Below are 23613 nucleotides of genomic sequence, written 5' to 3'. Positions count from 1 at the left end.
TACTGAAACATTTCAAAAGGAAACCAGACAATGGATAAAGGAAACTGGACAACACTACATAAACCACAAGAGCCAACTAAAATGAGTAAGGTCACGTCTTTTGTGGAACACACTAAGACCATTAAACCTTTATCAAATGTTTGTGACAGAAATGAAGAAAACATAAAAAGTGACAGTGTTTCCAATATTGGAACCCCGTGACACATTTGCTACCAGGCCGCAGAGAAACATGAAATAATTTATAAAGGACTGCACTTTCTCCGACTTAACTTTGGCCGGTCCCACTAGACACACCAATAAGCTGGTTTATAGATGAACAATAAAACTCCTCATAGGAAGTTGTTATATTTGTTATAACTATGTAACATGATACAATGCACATTCATGAATATATAAAATATAGATGTGACAGATTGTAGCCGAAGTCTGATTTCCATCTGCATCTCATTGCAAAGAAACAAGCCCCCACCAATTCAGCGTTATAGTGACTTGTATTTTTCATGCACTTATTTTTGCTGTATTTTTCTGGCACAAGTGGAAAGTGAAAATAATGTCTACATTAAACCGGTCCGTGGTGCAAAAAAGGTTGGGGACCGCTGCCCTAAAACATCTCAAACCAGGAGATCTGCAATGTCATCTGAATGCTTGAAAACTGAAGTGGAACTGGCTGCTTTAGCCACAAGACGAATGTTTCAGGAACAAAAACATGCACTAGAAGAGGAAGCAAGAAGGAAAACAATTACATATGGAAGAAGAGGAAGAAACCGTGCAAAAGAAAAGGAAAATTACAACTTGATCAGGAAATTGCAGAAAAAATGTCTAAATTAAACAAACTCAAAGTGAAAGAAGGTCATCAAAGGCATCAGATGTAATGAATGAATTCATATCTGGGAAAAGGAAAATCTCCACAGCGCTCAACCTGAAAGTAGAATAATTCCATCCATCCGTTCCAAAGCAAACAATAATAACCAACGATGGCAACAAGTCAAGGAAAATGTGGCAACAAGTCAAGGAAAATGTAACAACCTCACACAACGTTCCTCAACCTTCAGTGTTAATAAATGTACCTGCTAACCCGCAGCATGTCCAACAACTTACCTAACACACAAATTAAAGTTAAAGTGCCATTGATTGTCACACACACACTAGGTGCGGTGAAATTATCCTCTGCATTTGACCCATCCCCACAAGGGAGCAGTGAGCAGCAGTGGTGGCCGCGCCCGGGAATCATTTGGTGATTTAACCCCCAATTCCAACCCTTGATGCTGAGTGCCAAGGAGGGAGGTAATGGGTCCCATCTTTATAGTCTTTGATATGACTTGGCCGGGGTTTGAACTCACGACCTACCGATCTCAGGGCGGTCACTCTAACCACAAGGCCACTGAGCAGGTTCAGTGGCCAGGTTCAATTCAGGTTCAATCCAACCCGATGTAGATAACGATGATGTGCTTGCCGTCATAAGGAAGCAAAACAAAATATCAACTTTGCTTGTACAACAGCAACGCCTTGCAGCCCTACCAAAAAGAGAAATACCAGTTTTTGATGGCGACTCATTAAAAACCACACATTCATAAAGGCATCCGAGTGTGGAGTTGAGCGGAACACAACAGACCATTCTGACACTCTATACTTCCTGGAACAGCATACTAAAGGACACGGCAAAGAACTTGTAAAAAGCTGTCAGTACGTAAATGTCATGTCTGTGTTCATGTTTTTGTTTGGCCATGTGCTGTTTTGTTTTTTGGACACTTCCTTAGTTCCTGGTTTCACTTCCTGGTTTTGTTTGTCACCATAGCAACCATTAGTTTCACCTGTTCCACGTTTGGACTCACACACACCTGTCTCACGTTTTCACAGTCATGTCACGCACCTGTTCACAGTTAGTCACGCACCTGTTTTCACTTATCATGTCACTATATAGGCTTTTCTGTTTCTGTTGTTCGTCCTGGCGACATCACCCATTCATGCCATGTCCACAGTTCCTTGTCACGTTAGTTCTTGTTTCATCTCTTGTCACGTAAGTTTTTGTTTGTTTAATGTTCATAGTTCTCCGCCATTGTGCGCGCCCTTTGTTTTTCTAGTCAAGTTTTTTACCTCCGCTGTGAGCGCCTTTTGTTTATACCTTTTGTTTGAGTTTATAGTAATAATTAAATATGTCTTTACCTGCACGCCACGTCCGTTCCAATTCTTTTGCACCACGGGAGAGCAAACCACGCCACAGACCAAGTCTTGACAGATGTCGCCAGCATAAGAGCTCTCCCGCAAAAAATTTGGACAATTTTGACAAAGGAACGTGGGAGGTCCTGCGCGCCATGGAAGCCGAGACACTCCGCCATTCCCCCATGGAGCGCAGGGATCTCATGTGGGGTCCGACCGGCAAACTGGTGCCGATCAGCTCCCTTTGGCCCGGGGACGTTGGCACGTCATCCCTGTCCCGGAAGCGGCGCTCCAGACCGAGGACGTCAGGGAAGGTGAGCGGACAGCACGCTGCGCTCCTGCAGGCTCTTCCCCCTCCGGGCGGAAATGGAAATCAGCCAGCCTGGCAGCTCAAGGAGCACTCCACAGACCTGGAGATTGTTTTCCCAAATTCTTTACCGGTTCAATCCAAGCCACCCAAATTCCATGCCCCGCCCCCCAGGACTCATGCCACGCCCAAATCAGACTTTTTTTTTTCACCCACAAAAGCCCAGGTGGGGGGGAGAGAAAGACATTTTGGACAATTTAGAGGGGAGGATTCTGCCCTCCTCCTGAACCCCCTCCGCCCACCCCAAAAGACGGTTCCAGACCGCGGGGAGCGCGTCTGGTATCCGCTCCTTGAGGGGGGGGCTAGGGCTGGGAATTGTTCAGGTGGGGTGGCTCAGCATCGTCACGCCAAGCCACAGCCTCCAGCACGACCACAACCACCTGTCTTTCGACCTGCCAAGCCACAGCCACCAGCACGACCCCCACCACCAGTCTTTCGTCACGCCAAGACACAGCCTCCAGCACGACCCCCACCACCTGTCTTTCGACCTACCAAGCCACAGCCACCAGCACGACCCCCACCACCTGTCTTTCGACCTGCCAAGCCACAGCCACCAGCACGGCCGCCACCACCAGTTTTTCGACCACGCCAAGCGCCACCTGCTCCACGCCCAGCTCCACGCCAAGCGCCACCAGTACCTGCTCCACGCCAAGCGCCACCAGTACCTGCTCCACGCCAAGCGCCACCAGTACCTGCTCCACGCCAAGCGCCACCAGTACCTGCTCCACGCCAAGCGCCACCAGTACCTGCTCCACGCCAAGCGCGGCCAGTCGCAGCTTCACGACGCCAAGTGCCGCCAGTCGCAGCCCCACGCCGCCAAGTGCCGCCAGTCGCAGCCCCACGCCGCCAAGTGCCGCCCGTGGCTGCCCCACGCCGCCAAGTGCCGCCCGTGGCTGCCCCACGCCGCCAAGTGCCGCCCGTGGCTGCCCCACGCCGCCAAGTGCCGCCCGTGGCTGCCCCACGCCGCCAAGTGCCGCCCGTGGCTGTCCCACGCCAAGACCAAAGCCAAGACCAAGACCCGCCAAGTGACCAAGACCAAGACCCGCCAAGTGACCTAGACCAAGACCCGCCAAGTGACCAAGACCAAGACCAAGTCCAAGCACCGCCACGCCAAGTCCAAGACCAAGACCAACCACGCCAAGACCAAGTCCAAGACCAAGACCCAGACCCTCGCCAAGACCAAGACCAAGACCCATGCCAAGACCAAGACCCTCGTCAAGACCCGCCACGCCAAGCTTCGCCGCCTGACGCACCACGCCAAGCTTCGCCGCCTGACGCACCACGCCAAGCTTCGCCGCCTGCCACGACAACGCGCCCACCTCCTCGTCGGCCAAGGATGTGGCCATTCCATGGGCGTCCGCCACGCCAGGTGCGCCGACCTCCTCGTCTGCCACGAATGTGGCCATTCCCAGGTCGCCCACCTCGTCAGGTTCAGCGGCGGTCTACCCGCCGTCGCCACCTGACTCTGCCCCGGTGGATTCGGGGACACCTGGTCTGGCGACCCACCGCCATGTCCCCCTCCCCCCCTCCCATGACTCTTGATCCTGTTTTTTGTTTTTGGCCATCTGGGATCTGTCCGTAAGGGGGGGGTTCTGTCATGTCTGTGTTCATGTTTTTGTTTGGCCATGTGCTGTTTTGTTTTTTGGACACTTCCTTAGTTCCTGGTTTCACTTCCTGGTTTTGTTTGTCACCATAGCAACCATTAGTTTCACCTGTTCCACGTTTGGACTCACACACACCTGTCTCACGTTTTCACAGTCATGTCACGCACCTGTTCACAGTTAGTCACGCACCTGTTTTCACTTATCATGTCACTATATAGGCTTTTCTGTTTCTGTTGTTCGTCCTGGCGACATCACCCATTCATGCCATGTCCACAGTTCCTTGTCACGTTAGTTCTTGTTTCATCTCTTGTCACGTAAGTTTTTGTTTGTTTAATGTTCATAGTTCTCCGCCATTGTGCGCGCCCTTTGTTTTTCTAGTCAAGTTTTTTACCTCCGCTGTGAGCGCCTTTTGTTTATACCTTTTGTTTGAGTTTATAGTAATAATTAAATATGTCTTTACCTGCACGCCACGTCCGTTCCAATTCTTTTGCACCACGGGAGAGCAAACCACGCCACAGACCAAGTCTTGACAGTAAACCCGGAACGTGGATACATGAAAGCCAAAACTTTATTGAAGGAGCTATTTGGTAACAAGCAAAATATTTTCTCTTGATACATCGACAAAGCTTCTTCATGGCCTACAATAAAAACAGATGGCTTACAATAAAAACAGAAGATGTGAATGGACTACAGGACAACGGTCTGTTTCTCAGAAGCTGCTGCAATGCTATGGAGGATGTACAGTATCTTTATGACTTGTACATGCCTTCCAATATGCTGACCGGTATAAAAAAAGTTACCATAGAAACATGGAGAAACCAATTTTTTAGGCTACAGAAACAGCAGCAAAGAAGAGAACAATTCAGTAATGTTACATATTCCATAGAAACCCAAGTGAAGAGTCTAACAGATCCAGTTTTTTGGCAACAAACAAGATTCTCCTACAGTAACACACAAAGAAACATACAAAGCAGATTTACAGCCTCAATTCAAAGGAGCCAGTTTTGCCACTATTGTTGGATCTGCCGTGAACAATTCAGCCTGTCAAGTCCAACAAAATATAACATCAGGAATGAATACATGCGTTTTCTCTGGTGAAGGACACACAGTTGCTATGTGCGTGCACTGTTGGGAAGAATGGAACATGAGAACTAGATGAACCTCTTACAGGAACATGGCATTTGCTTTGGCTGTTTGTGGAAAAGACACATTTGCAAGAGGATTTCCTGTGCCTGAAACATCCCACTGTACTCCACAGAAAGAAAGGATTCAGAGTAGGATGAGAAGGATGCAGAATTTGTGTCCACACGCTGGTGTCAAAGTGGGCTTACAGGGGCTATAGAGCAAGATTGAAAGCTGCCAATTGTGCCAGTCCAAGTAGAATCTAAAAAAGGCCACAAGGACCAGGCTTGGCTGGACTGTTGATGGACCACTGGGAGGCAGCAGAGAGAAGACTGTAAATGGCCACAAATAACTGTAAACAGAGTTTCTGTTGGCTGTAGAAGAGTTTTGGCAAAAACAGTTTTAAAATGATGACCCAGAGAACAGAATCCTGAAGGAAATGCCTCCTGCTCAGATTAAGTCCAATCTTTCTTCCAGGGCAGAAAGCTCCTCCTCTGAAGGTGAGGAAGAGGAGAACATAGGGAAATATTACACAAAAGTGGGAAAAGAAGAAGATGATGAAGATTCCGAAGCCCCAGGCTCTGACGTAGAGGTGACAAAGCGTCGTCATGAGCTCTTACTCCGTAAGGCTGAGTCAAGTGATGACAAAGGAGCCAGCGGAGGAAAGACCAGATCTTCGATGATGGGAAGCAAAGAGGTTCCAAGCACGAGAAGTAGAGGCGCAGGATCAAAGTACAGGATTGAGAAGAGTGGCAAGGAGTATGATGACGACCCAGATGGAGAGGACCGCAAAGGCCGTAAAAAGAGCCACAAAATCCTAAAGGATGACAAGCTGCGGACAGAGATGTGGGACGACCTCAAAGAAGGAGAGCAGAGGAAGAAACTCAGTAGAGATTTGGACTTTGCAGAACTTAATTTGTGGATTCCTTTTTTTTTTTTCTTTCTTTCTTTTTTTTGTTTACAATCTTTTGCTTACATTTGACTATGGACATGTTTTCAGTGTGGATACATTTTTGAAGGACACGATGCAGCCTTGTATGATTGATATTATTGCTGCTGTGTTTATGTCTCCTACTTGTTAAACTCCATCCATCCATCCATCTTCTTCCGCTTATCCGAGGTCGGGTCGCGGGGGCAGCAGCTTAAGCAGACTTCCCTCTCCCCAGCCACTTCGTCCAGCTCCTCCCGGGGGATCCCGAGGCGTTCCCAGGCCAGCCGGGAGACATAGTCTTCCCAACGTGTCCTGGGTCTTCCCCGTGGCCTCCTACCGGTCGGACGTGCCCTAAACACCTTCCTAGGGAGGCGTTCGGGTGGCATCCTGACCAGATGCCCGAACCACCTCATCTGGCTCCTCGATGTGGAGGAGCAGCGGCTTTACTTTGAGCTCCCCCCGGATGGCAGAGCTTCTCACCCTATCTCTAAGGGAGAGCCCCGCCACCCGGCGGAGGAAACTCATTTCGGCCGCTTGTACCCGTGATCTTGTCCTTTCGGTCATAACCCAAAGCTCATGACCATAGGTGAGGATGGGAATGTAGATCGACCGGTAAATTGAGAGTTTTGCCTTCCGGCTCAGCTCCTTCTTCACCACAACGGATCGATACAGCGTCCGCATTACTGAAGACGCCGCACCGATCCGCCTGTCGATCTCACGATCCACTCTTCCCTCACTCGTGAACAAGACTCTGAGGCACTTGAACTCCTCCACTTGGGGCAGGGTCTCCTCCGCAACCCGGAGATGGCACTCCACCCTTTTCCGGGCGAGAACCATGGATTCGGACTTGGAGGTGCTGATTCTCATCCCAGTCGCTTCACACTCAGCTGCGAACCGATCCAGCGAGAGCTGAAGATCCTGGCCAGATGAAGCCATCAGGACCAAATCATCTGCAAAAAGCAGAGACCTAATCCTGCAGCCACCAAACCAGATCCCCTCAACGCCTTGACTGCGCCTAGAAATTCTGTCCATAAAAGTTATGAACAGAATCGGTGACAAAGGGCAGCCTTGGCGGAGTCCAACTCTCACTGGAAACGTGTCCGACTTACTGCCGGCAATGCGGACCAAACTCTGGCACTGATCATACAGGGAGCGGACCGCCACAATCAGACAGTCCGATACCCCATACTCTCTGAGCACTCCCCACAGGACTTCCCGAGGGACACGGTCGAATGCCTTCTCCAAGTCCACAAAACACATGTAGACTGGTTGGGCAAACTCCCATGCAACCTCAAGGACCCTGCCGAGAGTATAGAGCTGGTCCACAGTTCCACGACCAGGACGAAAACCACACTGTTCCTCCTGAATCCGAGGTTCGACTATCCGGCGTAGCCTCCTCTCCAGCACACCTGAATAGACCTTACCGGGAAGGCTGAGGAGTGTGATCCCACGATAGTTAGAACACACCCTCCGGTCCCCTTCTTAAAGAGAGGAACCACCACCCCGGTCTGCCAATCCAGAGGTACCGCCCCCGATGTCCACGCGATGCTGCAGAGTCTTGTCAACCAAGACAGCCCCACAGCATCCAGAGCCTTAAGGAACTCTGGGCGGATCTCATCCACCCCCGGGGCCTTGCCACTGAGGAGCTTTTTAACTACCTCAGCAACCTCAGCCCCAGAAATAGGAGAGCCCACCACAGATTCCCCAGGCACTACTTCCTCATAGGAAGACGTGTTGGTGGGATTGAGGAGGTCTTCGAAGTATTCCCTCCACCGATCCACAACATCCGCAGTCGAGGTCAGCAGAACACCATCCTCACCATACACGGTGTTGATAGTGCACTGCTTCCCCTTCCTGAGGCGGCGGATGGTGGTCCAGAATCGCTTCGAAGCCATCCGGAAGTCGTTTTCCATGGCTTCCCCGAACTCCTCCCATGTCCGAGTTTTTGCCTCCGCGACCGCCGAAGCCGCACACCGCTTGGCCTGTCGGTAGCTGTCCGCTGCCTCAGGAGTCCTATGAGCCAAAAGAACCCGATAGGACTCCTTCTTCAGCTTGACGGCATCCCTCACCGCCGGTGTCCACCAACGGGTTCTAAGATTACCGCCACGACAGGCACCAACTACCTTGCGGCCACAGCTCCAATCAGCCGCCTCGACAATAGAGGTGCGGAACATGGTCCATTCGGACTCAATGTCCAGCACCTCCCTCGTGACATGTTCAAAGTTCTTCCGGAGGTGGGAATTGAAACTCTCTCTGACAGGAGACTCTGCCAGACGTTCCCAGCAAACCCTCACAATGCGTTTGGGCCTGCCAGGTCTGTCCGGCATCCTCCCCCACCATCGCAGCCAACTCACCACCAGGTGGTGATCGATAGAAAGCTCCGCCCCTCTCTTCACCCGAGTGTCCAAAACATGAGGCCGAAAATCCGACGACACAACTACAAAGTCGATCATGGAACTGCAGCCTTGGGTGTCCTGGTGCCAAGTGCACATATGGACACCCTTATGTTTGAACATGGTGTTTGTTATGGACAATCTGTGACGGGCACAAAAGTCCAATAACAAAACACCGCTCGGGTTCAGATCCGGGCAGCCATTCTTCCCAATCACGCCTCTCCAGGTTTCACTGTCGCTGCCAACATGAGCATTGATGATGGAAACATAATTAAGGGGCCGGTGTGTTGGAGCCAGAAATGTGTATATATCATGGGGTGTATTCATAGAACGGAAGTGTGTGTCACGTGACATTACTGGCGGTCACTGTAAAGGGGCGTTTTTACCTGCACTCAGTGTGGTGAGAGGAGAAAGTTGAGCTTGGTAGCCATAAATTGTTGACCGCTTTGGAGCACGCTTTAGACGCTTAAAGGCCTACCGAAATGCGATTTTCTTATTTAAACGGGGATAGCAGGTCCATTCTATGTGTCATACTTGATCATTTCGCGATATTGCCATATTTTTGCTGAAAGGATTTAGTAGAGAACATCGACGATAAAGTTCGCAACTTTTGGTCGCTGATAAAAAAGCCTTGCCTGTACCGGAAGTAGCGTGACGTCACAGGTTGTGGAGCTCCTCACATCTGCACATCGTTTACAATCATGGCCACCAGCAGCGAGAGCGTTCGGACAGAGAAAGCGACGATTTCCCCATTAGTTTGAGCGAGGATGAAAGATTCGTGGATGAGGAAAGTAAGTGTGAAGGACTAGAGGGCAGTGGAAGCGATTCAGATAGGGAAGATGCTGTGAGAGGCGGGTGGGACCTGATATTCAGCTGGGAATGCCTAAAACAGTAAATAAACACAAGACATATATATACTCTATTAGCCACAACACAACCAGGCTTATATTTAATATGCCACAAATTAATCCCGCATAACAAACACCTCCCCCCTCCCGTCCATATAACCCGCCAATACAAATCAAACACCCGCACAACCCACTCAATCCCACAGCTCAAAGTACCGTTCACCTCCGCAAAGTTCATACAGCACATATATTTCCCCAAAGTCCCCAAAGTTACGTACGTGACATGCACATAGCGGCATGCACATACGGGCAAGCGATCAAATGTTTGGAAGCCGCAGCTGCGTACTCACGGTATTGCGTATCCAACTCAAAGTCCTCCTGGTAAGAGTCTCTGTTGTCCCAGTTCTCCACAGGCCAATGGTAAAGCTTGACTGTCATCCTTCGGGAATGTAAACAATGAAACACCGGCTACGTGTTTGTGTTGCTGCAGCCGGCCGCTAATACACCGCTTCCCACCTACAGCTTTCTTCTTTGCGATCTCCATTGTTCATTAAACAAATTGCAAAAGATTCACCAACACAGATGTCCAGAATACTGTGGAATTTTGCGATGAAAACAGACGACTTAATAGCTGGCCACAATGGTGTCCCAAAATGTTCTCTACAATCCGTGACGTCACGCGCAAACGTCATCATACCGAGACGTTTTCAGCAGGATATTTTGCGGGAAATTTAAAATTGCACTTTACTAATCTAACCCGGCCGTATTGGCATGTGTTGTAATGTTAAGATTTCATCATTGATATATAAACTATCAGACTGCGTGGTCGATAGTAGTGGGTTTCAGTAGGCCTTTAATTGGACACTTTTGTGACGGTCTGTTACATTCACTTCTTGTTATGTTTCCTTAGTTTGTGTTTACTTTAATTCTACTTCCTGCATGTCTCCCTGATCGCTCGTTTCCCTCACCTGTCCCTGATTGGCAGCCTGGCACACCTGGTTACAGTTGGCAATCAGGCTGCTATTTATACCTGCCTTGCCCTCCAGTCAGGGCTTGATGATTGTTTTCCTGTTTCTATGTACCCTGCATGTGCACTTACCAGTTGCGCTATTTCCTTTTTGACATTAAAGTCATGTTTACCTGCGCTACGCCTGCAATTTCTGCATCTTGGTGTTCAAGACTAACAGAACCTGACAGAATCATAGAGCCAAGTACGAACCCCGCAGAAATTTGGTGGGCAAGTATTATAATAATACATTGCGAGAATCGGTTTGAATCGAGAATTGATTCTGAAACAAATTCTCACCTCAGGAATCGGATGGAACTGTGAGGTGCCCAAAGATTCATGCACCTATTGCTAACATTAAAGGGGTCATATTATGATTTGTTTCTACATTTAAAATACTTCCTTGTGGTCTACAAAACATGTAATAGTAGTTATTTGGTCAAAATGCTACACAGATTATGTTTTACACCGTCTTTGAGCCGCTTTCTGACCGTCTCTTCAAGATGTGCCGTTTTGTGGGCGGTCTTATTTACTGCGTACTCTACTCATCATCTTTGTTGTAGTTTTTAGCGCTTCCGTAGCGAGTCTACTGACAGATATAAGTTAGAGCTATACGCTACTTTATATTACAAATGGCAACAGCGGAGGATGCTAACTGATATAGATAGATGATAACTCTTATCTTACTGACAGGATGCAGTGTGTCTCCCATAACAATGTGACCTCGGACTATGTCAAGGTAACGTGCAGAGTTCCCCAGGGTTCGGTTCTTGGCCCTGCACTCTTTAGTATTTACATGCTGCCGCTGGGTGACATCATACGCAAATACGGTGTTAGCTTTCACTGTTATGCTGATGACACCCAACTCTACATGCCCCTAAAGCTGACCAACACGCCGGATTGTAGTCAGCTGGAGGCGTGTCTTAATGAAATGAAACAATGGATGTCCGCTAACTTTTTGCAACTCAACGCTAAGAAAACGGAAATGCTGATTATCGGTCCTGCTAGACACCGACATCTATTTAATAATACCACCTTAACGTTTGACAACCAAACAATTACACAAGGCGACTCGGTAAAGAATCTGGGTATTATCTTCGACCCAACTCTCTCGTTTGAGTCACACATTAAGAGTGTTACTAAAACGGCCTTCTTTCATCTCCGTAATATCGCTAAAATTCGTTCCATCTTGTCCACTAGCGACGCTGAGATCATTATTCATGCGTTCGTTATGTCTCGTCTCGATTACTGTAACGTATTATTTTCGGGTCTCCCTATGTCTAGCATTAAAAGATTACAGTTGGTACAAAATGCGGCTGCTAGACTTTTGACAAAAACAAGAAAGTTTGATCATATTACGCCTATACTGGCTCACCTGCACTGGCTTCCTGTGCACTTAAGATGCGACTTTAAGGTTTTACTACTTACGTATAAAATACTACACGGTTTAGCTCCAGCCTATCTCGCTGATTGTATTGTACCATATGTCCCGACAAGAAATCTGCGTTTAAAGAACTCCGGCTTATTAGTGATTCCCAGAGCCCAAAAAAAAGTCTGCGGACTATAGAGCGTTTTCTATTCGGGCTCCAGTACTCTGGAATGCCCTCCCGGTAACAGTTAGAGATGCTACCTCAGTAGAAGCATTTAAGTCCCATCTTAAAACTCATTTGTATACTCTAGCCTTTAAATAGACCCCCTTTTTTTTTAGACCAGTTGATCTGCCGTTTATTTTCTTCTCTCCTCTTCTCCCCTCTCCCTTGGAAGGGGGAGTTGCACTGGTCCGGTGGCCATGGATGAAGTGCTGGCTGTCCACAGTCGGGACCCCGGGTGGACCGCTAGCCTGTGCATCGGTTGGGGACATCTCTGCGCTGCTGACCCGCCTCCGCTCGGGACGGTTTCCTGCTGGCCCCACTATGGACTGGACTCTCGCTGATGTGTTGGATCCACTGTGGACTGGACTTTCACAATATTATGTCAGACCCACTCGACATCCATTGCTTTCGGTCTCCCCTAGAGAGGGGGGGGGGTCCACCCACATATGCGGTCCTCTCCAAGGTTTCTCATAGTCATTCACCGACGTCCCACTGGGGAGAGTTTTTCCTTGCCCGTATGTGGGCTCTGTACCGAGGATGTCGTTGTGGCTTGTGCAGCCCTTTGAGACACTTGTGATTTAGGGCTATATAAATAAACATTGATTGATTGATGATGTGCATGTACGAGCCAGTCTGTCTAACAACATGAAGAATGCGGAAAAGAAGGAATTTATTGACTACAGGTTAATTTTGACCATATAGGGATAATCCGCTGATGTCATTGGTGTAAAAAAATGTCACAGGACAGAGCAAATTCCAAACGGCTTATTTAGAGGAAGAATGAAAGAAGGCAAGGTTATTTTATAAATGTCTGTGCCTTACCCCCATGTTAGTTTTCACATTTTCGGGCGTATGCCGATCCCAAATACACAACAACAGGAACTAATAGGGCCCCTTTTAAAGAATGAAATATGGATCAACTTACAAAGAACAAATTTATCAATACTGTGCTTTAGTCTGTAACAAAAAATATTTAAAGCCTGAAATAAAATGTAAATGTAATCCTCAATTATATAAACCATTTTTTTTAACAACTTGAATCATTTGATACTGAAAAATAAAACCAACTCAATAAATAACACTTAAAATTCATCAGCAACATTAACTCAGGAGCACTTTATATAAAACACCTACAAAACAAAAATGAATACAACAATTTGTGCTGATTTTTTTTGTATCTAAATGAGGAAGCCAGGATTAATGGCTACAATGAGCGTGTTTTATAGTGCGCATCTTTCTGAAGCAGGGTTTGAAGCATGATCCTGATAAACATGTGGACCGGGGTCACACACACACACACACACACACACACACACACACACACACACACAAACACACACCCCTATTTGAGAAGAACTACCTTAACATATTCCACCCTCTGAAAAATGTGAAATATTCCACAAGTCACATTGTCCACAAGTAATTATTTTTCAATGATTATGGGTTCAAATCTCAGTCATTACTTTGTTTATTTATGAAATACAGTTTATTTAATCATTGTCACATTCATTGTGTCAATATGATACTAGCAAAAATGCCATGTGGCTATATTTAAAATATTTGATAAATCTATGCTAAAAACTTACTTTTTTTACTCTCACTCCTGTTTATTCAAATTTTGGCCTCACGAGCCTTTATACTTAAGGCCATTTTGAGAGTACCGACAAGATATTGGCACTGATTGGGTGGAATGTTCCACCAGCTCGGCTGCTTTTTCACTTCCTGTCAGTCTGGGGTAGGTAAAGCCGCTGCTCTATCGGTGAGCACACCTGGCAAATGGCAGCATTTGCATGTGGAGTGCATTAAACGAAGCTGTTAAGTGAAAGTGGATTATATGTGAACACGGTGACCTTTGGGCCCGGATAAGGCCCGTCGGCCGCCTCCTGCTCCGCAAGCTGTGTGTTTTTAATCTCCCATTGTTTTTCCCAGAGACGGGGACATTTTCTGATAGACTGCCCGAGCCCGCCGCAGATCAATACTGCAGGAAGCCTTTGTGATGCATAAGCAAGCAGCCCCTTCCCGGGTCCGTCTGCAGGGTAAGGGGGGGCTGGGGGTGTCACACAGCTTAACACAAAACATTGTGGGGACCGGCTGCATTGTTTTCTTGTGTGATGTTATTAGCATGAGAGGATGATACCACCGGGAAATGGTTGCACGTCTTTGTGAAACGCGTCTACAACCGCCTCATGATAGCAGGAAAGAATAGCAATGGATCATGTGACCCATTTTTACTGGCAGCTTTTAGCCGAGCGGGAAGGAATAAGCAAACAGTTTTTAAGCTTGTGGAGGAGCGACGATCCTTCACTCGCACATTTCATTTCTGTGCACAGCCGTCACCTACAAATGAATTCTCAAATTAAATTCAGGGACACACGTCCGGTAGGCAGCGCGAGCAGATCAATCAGCTGGTCAAACAGCAGGGGTGGGGGTGGCGAAGGGGGGCTCAGCAGACCAATGAAAACCTGGGTTGGGTCTGTCGGAGTCGATAGCTGAGGTCCGTGCGGTCAAGGACCGATGGGCAGACGGCCGCCGTCCGTTCACAGCTCCGCGTAGATTAAAGGGAGCTTCGCCGGGGCCGAGGTGGCCGAGCGCTGATTGTGCCCGCAGGGCCCACGGGGCCTGAGGGGCCTGAGGGGGCGGGGGGCTGGGCTTAACAGGAGGGGGAGGAGCGAGGGATGTAGTGGACATCCAGCCCTGAGATTGTGACCCTTTTGACCTTGCCAGAAGGGCAGCAAATATTTCCGAGCTGATTAGTGGACACAAGCCCCCCCCCCGCACACACCTCCACCCTGCTCGCTGTTAGCGCTTTACAGTCGGAGAGCGGGCCCTTAAAGTGTCACTCAAATTTTGTCCACCACCAGTGATTCTCAAACTTATTTTCACTAAGTACCACCTCTGAAAACACTTGGCTCTCTAAGAAACATTTAAGAAACATAATGACCAGCATTAAAATACAGTAGCATAGTAGGCCTAAATATTCAATAAAAACAACGCAGCGGGTCAAATCACCAAAATGATTCCCGGGCGCGGCCACCGCTGCTGCTCACTGCTCCCCTCACCGCCCAGGGAGTGGAACAAGGGGATGGGTCAAATGCGGAGGTTAATTTCACCACACCTAGTGTGTGTGTGACTTTAACTTTAACTTTATATTTATTATTTTTGGCCACTGTAACATTACACAAAGTTCAAACGGTTACACTGTTTTTGAATATAGGAAAATAAAACACTGTACTTGAATAATGAATCAAATAAAATGAATACAGTTTTTAAAGATTCAATGAAAAAAGAAGGAAAATAAAACTACCCTACTCCAATGTGTTAAGTAAAAAAACATACTGTACTTGATGTATTTAAAAAAATATTGTGTAGTTGTATTTATGTACTGTATGATATGTTATGTTTCAAATGTACCGTATTTTTCACGCTATAGAGTGTACCACTGTACAGGCCAAACCCACTAAATTTTTAGAAGAAAATAATATTTACCATACCATACCAACTTTATTTATAAAGCCCTTTAAAAATCAACCACAGTTGAAGAACTAAGGGCTGTACACCACAAAGAAATAAAGGCAAAGGACAGACTAAAAAATAACATTTAAAACAGAAGTAAAATACACATTGGAAAAGCAAATACAAATTACCCTAAGAACAATTTGTTAGATAAAAAGCAGTTAAAAAAGTTAAAAGTTAAAAACAGTTTCAAGTCTCATGCTGGGTTAAAAGCCAGTGAATAAAAATGGGTTTTGTACAAATATTAGCCGCACCGGACTATAAGCCGCAGATCTATACGTTGTGAAAATAGTTTTTTACTCAGAAAGATTTTGTAAATGCTTATTTATGTATTTTAATTGTTTCCAAACGGCTGATTAAACAAAACAGAAGTCATCGGCATGGACCCACTAGCTGGAATTGATTACGTGGACCCCGACTTAAACAAGTTGAAAAACTTATTCGGGTTTTACCATTTAGTGGTCAATTGTACGGAATATGTACTGAACTGTGCAATCTACTAATACAAGTCTCAATCAATCAATCAATCAGCTCTCCAAGCAGCTAAACAGACTCAATGGTGACGTTTTGGTGATTTTACGGAGGAATTTGTGAAACAATACAAAAATATTGTCATTGTAAGTTAATAATACTAACCTCAAACCTTGCGGTTAGAGTGTCCGCCCTGAGATCGGTAGGTCGTGAGTTGAAACCCCGGCCGAGTCATACCAAAGACTATAAAAATGGGACGCATTACCTCCCTGCTTGGCACTCAGCATCAAGGGTTGGAATTGGGGGTTAAATCACCAAAATGATTCCCGAGCGCGGCCACCGCTGCTGCTCACTGTTCCCCTCGTCTCCCAGGGTGTGGAACAAAGGAGCGGGTCAAAATGCTTTTCCCAGTTCACTGAATAATAACCATAATGATAACGGAAACAAGCCATATTATCACGAATAACTTGTGTCATCACATTTTGTTGTCACGATAACATAACATGTTATACTACATGTCATGTCAAAGTGCAGGGAGACACATTTAAAGGCCACTTCATTAGGTACCTAATGTAATGAAATCCTACACGAAGATAAACATGTTTGTTTATTATTGTGTACTGTATCATTCTGGGGCAGCACGGTGGAACAGGGGTTAGTGCATGTGCCTCACAATACGAAGGTCCTGAGTAGTCCTGGGTTCAATCCCAGACTCGGGATCATTCTGTATGGAGTTTGCACGTTCTCCCCGTGACTGCGGGAGTTCCCTCCGGGTACTCCGGCTTCCTCCCACCGCCAAAAAACATGCACCTAGGGATAGGTTGATTGGCAACACTAAATTGGCCCTAGTGTGTGAATGTTGTCTGTCTATCTGTGTTGGCCCTGCGATGAGGTGGCAACTTGTCCAGGGTGTACCCCGCCTCCCGCCCGAATGCAGGTGAGATAGGCTCCAGCACCCCCCGCGACCCCAAAAGGGACAAGCGGTAGAAAATGGATGGAAGTTTTGTCATCACATTTTGTTGTCACAACAACATAACATCTTATACTACATGTCATGTCAAAGTGCAGGGAGACACATTTAAAGGCCACTTCATTAGGTACCTAATGTAATGAAATCTTACACCAGGGGTGTCCAAACTTTTTCCACTGAGGGCCACACACGGAAAAATGTAAGCATGCGGGGGCCATTTTGATATTTTTCATTTTCAAACCTTAAAATATATGGATTTCATTTTTTTTTAACCTTAAGGGCTCCCGGGAACCATAAAGGGTCTCAGTCATTAAAATGTAAAAAATAAGCCAAATTATTATTATTTTTTATTTAACGCTTACAGTAAATCTCCATATCAACTTCAGGTTGATATAAAATAAAAAAAGGTTTTATGCCTTTTCTGTCAAAGACAACTTTGTTTTTTATAGTAAAACTGAAATATGTAGTATTTAGTAATTAGAGCCCTAAAAGATCAATAATGCAGGACACCATTGATTTTAATTATTTAATATTTTTGAGTAATCACTGTGAAATGTTAAATAAAATCCTACTAAATATATTATGGATCCAAAAGGTCCCCCATTCATAAAGTGATACATATTTATTAGTTGTTGTTTTTTTTACTTTTAACACTTAAATTACGAGATCAACTTCAGATATATCTGTCGATTTTACGTTTGAACTATTATTTTGTTTGTATTATGCTCTTTTTTCAAATAAAACTGTGATGTTTTTTTATGGCAACCACACAATATATGCTATATTTTTTCCACATAAAATATTTTAAAGTAAAAAAATGTAAGTAATAATTCATTGTAACAGAGATTTTTTGTCTTTTTTTTTTTTTTGAGCAACGGCAAAAAAAATAAAAATAAACAAAGACAAAAGGGAAAAAAAACAGCCTGCATGGCAGCTTCGTGTCAACATTGCAACTTTTTCTCGTTGGATTTCACCTCATTCCACTTTTTTAAAATGTTTTTTAAAATTTTTGCAATCCTATAAATTTTGCAATTTTTGCAGAATGTGTGGGGGGCCGGTAAACGATTAGCTGCGGGCCGCACTTTGGACACCTCTGTCCTACACAAAGATAAACATGTTTGTTTATTGTGTACTGTATCATTCTGACCCTAAAAAAAAAAAGAGGCTTAGGAAGCGCTCTGATCCTCATTGTCCACAAGGGGGCGACAGAGTGCTATGGAAAATGCGTTTAGCTGGAGGGCCTTCCCAAACGAGTCCTGCTTTTTCCTGACACGACACGAAACATGTCGTGTGTTCATGCATGCGTCATTCAGCTCGTACAGTCGGCTAAAAATCCGAGGCGACGCTATTGATCCAAATAAGGAGAAGCGTCGCGAGCAGGTGGTAGCGGACCGGCAGAATCAGGGATTTAGCGTTTAGCCGCGTGCGTATGGCCAACCCCGCGCTGGCGGCTCCAAACAGATGCTCAAAGCGATGGGATGTGCGTCCATTGTGATCAGAGTGGACAGCTGAATTGTTTGCCACCAAAAGGTTCTTTTCTTCAGCGACAGGCCTGCTCACAATGGGCTCGCACAACTCTGCGGGGGGCGGGGGGGGGTCGCACGTGTGCAGGGCCCTTTATAGGGTGAGCCTCTGCCCGTACGCCCTTCTTTCTTTCTCTGTGTTCAGATGGACACTCAGCGCTCCCCCCGCCCCACAAAGCTACCGCAGGGCAGGGGTTTAAATGTCACGCTTGGCCATTAGCGCGCCCTGCCCCCGGCTCGTGTCTCCTGGGGAGGGACGGGGAGAGCTCAGGGGAGGGACAAACTTGCCCTTGCCCCCATTGTCCGCGGCGATCAGGCGCTAACTGACTCCGCGCGGAGTGTATCCTCTCGCCACGCGCCGCGGCCTTGTGTCGCGCTCGCTCGCACACAAAGGCCGCTTGTGTCTTTCGCCGTTTCGGGCCGCGGCGCTGAATGGCGCCATTGGTCACGCTTTGTCCGACGGAGCCGCCTGAAGGCTGCGCGTTCAGATGGCCACCAGGCTCCATGACGCGCGCCACTTTCCAGGCCTTCTGTTCCTCGGACAACAAAAATCAATGCCGGTTTCGGTGTTTGTTCTCGGAAAGACGGGCGTCGGACGCGTGACACTGTGGAGTTGACTGTCAGCGTTCACGAGGAATGTCTGGAAATATTGAAACGTTTCGCTGTAATCAGTACGAATGTTAATTGAAACCCAGTTCCATAAGTAGTAACCAGTAGGGGTGTCGAAGAAAAAAAAAAAGATTTACAGATTCATCGCCATTTTTATTTGTGATTCTTAATCGATTCCAAAAATCTTTTTTTTTTTAATATACAGTCGTGGTCAAAAGTTTACATCCACTTGTAAAGAACATAATGTCATGGCTGTCTTGAGTTTCCAATCATTTCTACAACTCTTATTTCAACAACTCAACTTTCCTCCAGAAGGTCTTATCTTTGTCCATGTGATGTCAAATGAAACAAAACTTTAGCTGTTTGGCCACAATACCCAGCAATATGTTTGATAGGCCTTTAATCCCAGGAACACCATACCTACCGTCAAGCATGGTGGTGGTAGTATTATGCTCTGGGCCTGTTTTGTTGCCAATGGAACTGGTGCTTTACAGAGTAAATGGGACAATGAAAAAGGAGGATTACCTCCAAATTCTACAGGACAACCTAAAATCATCAGCCCGGAGGTTGGGTCTTGGGCGCAGTTGGGTGTTCCAACAGGACAATGACCCCAAACACACGTCAAAAGTGGTAAAGGGATGGCTAATTCAGGCTAGAATTAATGTTTTAGAATGGCCTTCCCCAAGTCCTGACTTAAACGTGTGGACAATGCTGAAGAAACAAGTCCATGTCAGAAAACCAACAAATTTAGCTGAACTGCACCAATTTTGTCAAGAGGAGTGGTCAAAAATTCAAGCAGAAGCTTGTGGATGGCTACCAAAAGTGCCTTATTGCAGTGAAACTTGCCAAGGGACATGTTACCAAATATTAACATTGCTGTATGTATACTTTTGACCCAGCAGATTTGCTCACATTATCAGTAGACCCATAATAAATTCATAAAAGAACCAAACTTCATGAATGTTTTTTGTGACAAACAAGTATGTGCTCCAATCACTCTATCACAAAAAAATAAGAGTTGTAGAAATGATTGGAAACTCAAGACAGCCATGACATTATGTTCTTTACAAGTGGATGTAAACTTTTGACCATGACTGTGTATATAATTGTAATTTATTTTATTTTTTCAATCTGTCCTGTTTATCCACTCAGACAAATCAAATTGTTGCTCATATCTGCCGTACAGATTTACTTTAGAAAAGAGAAGTGTTGGGTACTTCTCTTGTTGACTTTTTTGTATTTAACTTTATTAAATGTTTGGGGAGAATTTTATGAAACAAAAACAAGTTTCTTTTTGTCTATTTTATGGAGGAATGTAGTTAATCATAGAACTAGCATCCAACGTTATTTAAAAACATTTTTTTTGATTTTGTCAAGAGGAGTGGTCAAAAATTCAACCACAAGCTTGCCAGAAGCTTGTGGATGGCTACCAAAAGCGCCTTATTGCAGTGAAACTTGCCAAGGGACATGTTACCAAATATTAACATTGCTGTATGTATACTTTTGACCCAGCAGATGGAAACTCAAGACAGCAATGACATTATGTTCTTTACAAGTGTATGTAAACTTTTGACCTCGACTGTGTATATATATATATATATATACGTTTTTAACCCAATGCGGCCCCCGAGTCAAAAAGTTTGGGGACCCCTGGTCTAAACAAAGAATCCATATGTTGTTACCACAGATTATTTATCTTTTTGATCTAGTACGACTGCAAAATAATCCACCATGGTACCAAAGATGTCAGGATCCTGTATAAAAAAAGTGTTTCTAATCACACACATACAAAGAGCCAATCCACACACAAAACAAAAAAGGACAAAATGGAGAGCAGGAATCAGAGAAAAGGCGACAGGAGATTGGAAAGGAATGCATCTAGCATACAAATTAGTCTTGGAACCCCAAAGCAACGAACCTGAGCTCTGGAACCCTTCTGATTAGTGATTAGTGAAGACAAACAGCTGCACACCTCACACAGGAAGTAGTAGAGGAAACAAAATAAGAGCGCAGAACAAAAACTAATGGAAAACGACATAAAGATTAAACCCAAAACCAAGAAAGTTGTTAGTGGCAACACTTTAAGTTAAAGACAAAGAAGGTGAGAAACACTATTAAATACAATAAATAATTTCTACCTAAGTAAAAAGGCTCCCCCTTCCTTCATCGCTTTGTTTTGCAAACAACTATACATAATCTCTATAAAATGTGTTTTATGGTAACATTTTTGGGTGTCTGGAACAGATTAACTTATATTTTTTTTATAACGGGGTAATTGGCTTTGGTTTTCGTCCAAATTGATTTTCATCTAACCTTTTGGAACAGATTACTGACAAAAAGCAAAGGAAATAAACTGATAGAGTCACTATACTGTAAACAAAAACTGATGTTTGTCAAAAGAAGAACTGCACTTTTTGGGGGGGAATTTTGCCTATAATTCGCAATCCTTACGTAAGACAAGAACACATAGTTGTTTTGTTATGCATTCTAATTGGTAAATAAACATTAGCAAAACCTTGTATTTTTGATCTTGGATATAAGGAGGACGATCTACAGCAGGGGTGTCAAAGTCATTTTAGATCGGGGGCCACATGGAGAAAAATCTACTCCCAAGTGGGCCAGACTGGTAAAATCACGGCACGATAACTTAAAAATAAAGACAACTTCAGATTGTTTTCTTTGTTTAAAAATAGAACAAGCACATTCTGAAATTGTACAAATGACCTGTTGCGGTTAATAGTATATATACTTTGTCGTTATTTATATTTTCTGAATAAATTATGTGATAATGTTCATCAGTCAACTCATTGGTGTTAATTTTCAATCTATCAAGATAAAAAAAATACATCAAAATCAAATTACAGGATGTTATTTATGGAGTTTGATCATTTACCTCGACTGATGTACTAACATCATGTGGGTTATTTGGTACATATGTAGCATTGCTATTGCTATTGTGACATCTAGTGGACACATTTAGAACAGCTGTTTCTTTCATTCCAAAATTTCATTCTAAAGCCTTCATTCTAGCCTGATTTAGCCATTCCTTTACCACTTTTGACGTGTGTTTGGGCTCATTGTCCTGTTGGAACACCCAACTGTGACCAAGACCCAACCTAACCTGATGATTTTAGGTATCCTGAAGAATTTGGAGGTAATCCTCCTTCTTCATTGTCCCATTTACTCTCTGTAAAGCACCAGTTCCATTGGCAGCAAAACAGGCCCAGAGCATAATACTACCACCACCATGCTTGGCGGTAGGCCTGGTGTTCCTGGGTTTAAAGGCCTCACATTTTCTCCTCCAAACATATTGCTGGGTATTGTGGCCAAACAGCTAAAAAAAAATTTCATCTGACCACAGAACTTTTCCTCCAGAAGGTCTTATCTTTGTCCATGTGATGTCACATATATATATATAAAGTATAGCTATGTGTTGTAAACATGAGGGTTTTATGTATATTTGTTGTAAACATGGACATGCTTGGCCTTGATGCAGGGAATCATCCGTCCTGTCAGCGCTGACCTTGAAGGGAGGGCTGGGGGGGGGGGGGGGGGGTCTAGCCGAGTGCACTCATTTAACTGCTACCGTTCTTATCGACATGCAATCATGAACATTATGGACAATGAAGAACTCCTGCGCGCACGCTCACCGTGGCAGACATGCCAAGATGGCGGCGTGGCCGTCACCACTGTCACTTTGGCTTTGTTTTTGCGCACAATGGCGGCCACAACTCATCACCAGCAGAGCACCCTGAGGTGCTAAAGTACATAAATCATTTCTGTGCTTTATGTGCTTTTTAGCACACATTGGTCTGTGAGGAACACTTAACCTGCTCAGACTTCTTCTCTGACCTATTATTGATCTTCTTAAACGGCCGACTTCAACGTGTTGTCGGAAAAACACTAAAAAACGGACGAAGGAATTATCGCCACCTTTTTCAAGAGCAGAGCACCCTTTTAGAAATGTTGGATCGTCACCTCAAATTGAGTCAGCGATTACACAAAAATATACTTTTCATAGTTTTATCAATATTGCATCACATTGCTAGAAACTGTCATGACCTGTCACGTTAGGCCTGACTTTTTTTTTTTATATTTCCTTATTTCTGTATTAAGTTCCTTTCCTTTTTATTTTCATTTTACTTTACCATTCCTCAGGCTTGAGCGCTGTCACCCTCACCTGTCCCTGATTGGCAATCTGGGCTAATGCAGTTCGGTAACAGTAGAAGAGAAAGACAAATACAAATAGACGGACATTAAGAGAGTAAAGTAAACCAAAATTTTGGGTGTAAAAATAGATGAGAAAATAAACTGGAAGTCTCATAAAATATATACAACATAAAGTGGCAAGAAATAAGTCAACAATCCCTCCATATTCTCCACTGATCGCCAGCACTTGAGTTATTGTGCAGAAATATGTGGAAATAAGTAGAAAAGTACACTTATTCACTTAGCATCTTATACACAAAAGAAAGATGAGTTATAATAATACAAACCCTAAAACCAG

General features: G+C 45.1%; 1 protein-coding gene across 1 annotated transcript in view; it reads right to left on the bottom strand.

Annotated features, from left to right (window-relative positions):
- Window positions 1-21098, bottom strand: part of ensab (endosulfine alpha b) — a 55480-nt gene extending 34382 nt beyond the window's left edge. Inside the window, exon 1 of the mRNA XM_062029719.1 lies at window positions 21025-21098. The gene's annotated coding sequence lies outside the window, so the exon portion shown is untranslated. The remainder of the gene's footprint in view (window positions 1-21024) is intronic.
- Window positions 21099-23613: the final 2515 nt, after the last annotated feature.

This window comes from Entelurus aequoreus, linkage group LG20 (genome assembly GCF_033978785.1).
Source record: "Entelurus aequoreus isolate RoL-2023_Sb linkage group LG20, RoL_Eaeq_v1.1, whole genome shotgun sequence".
NCBI lineage: Eukaryota > Metazoa > Chordata > Actinopteri > Syngnathiformes > Syngnathidae > Entelurus > Entelurus aequoreus.
Note: the sequence above shows the minus strand (reverse complement) of the source record. Positions and strands in the feature narration are given on the sequence as shown.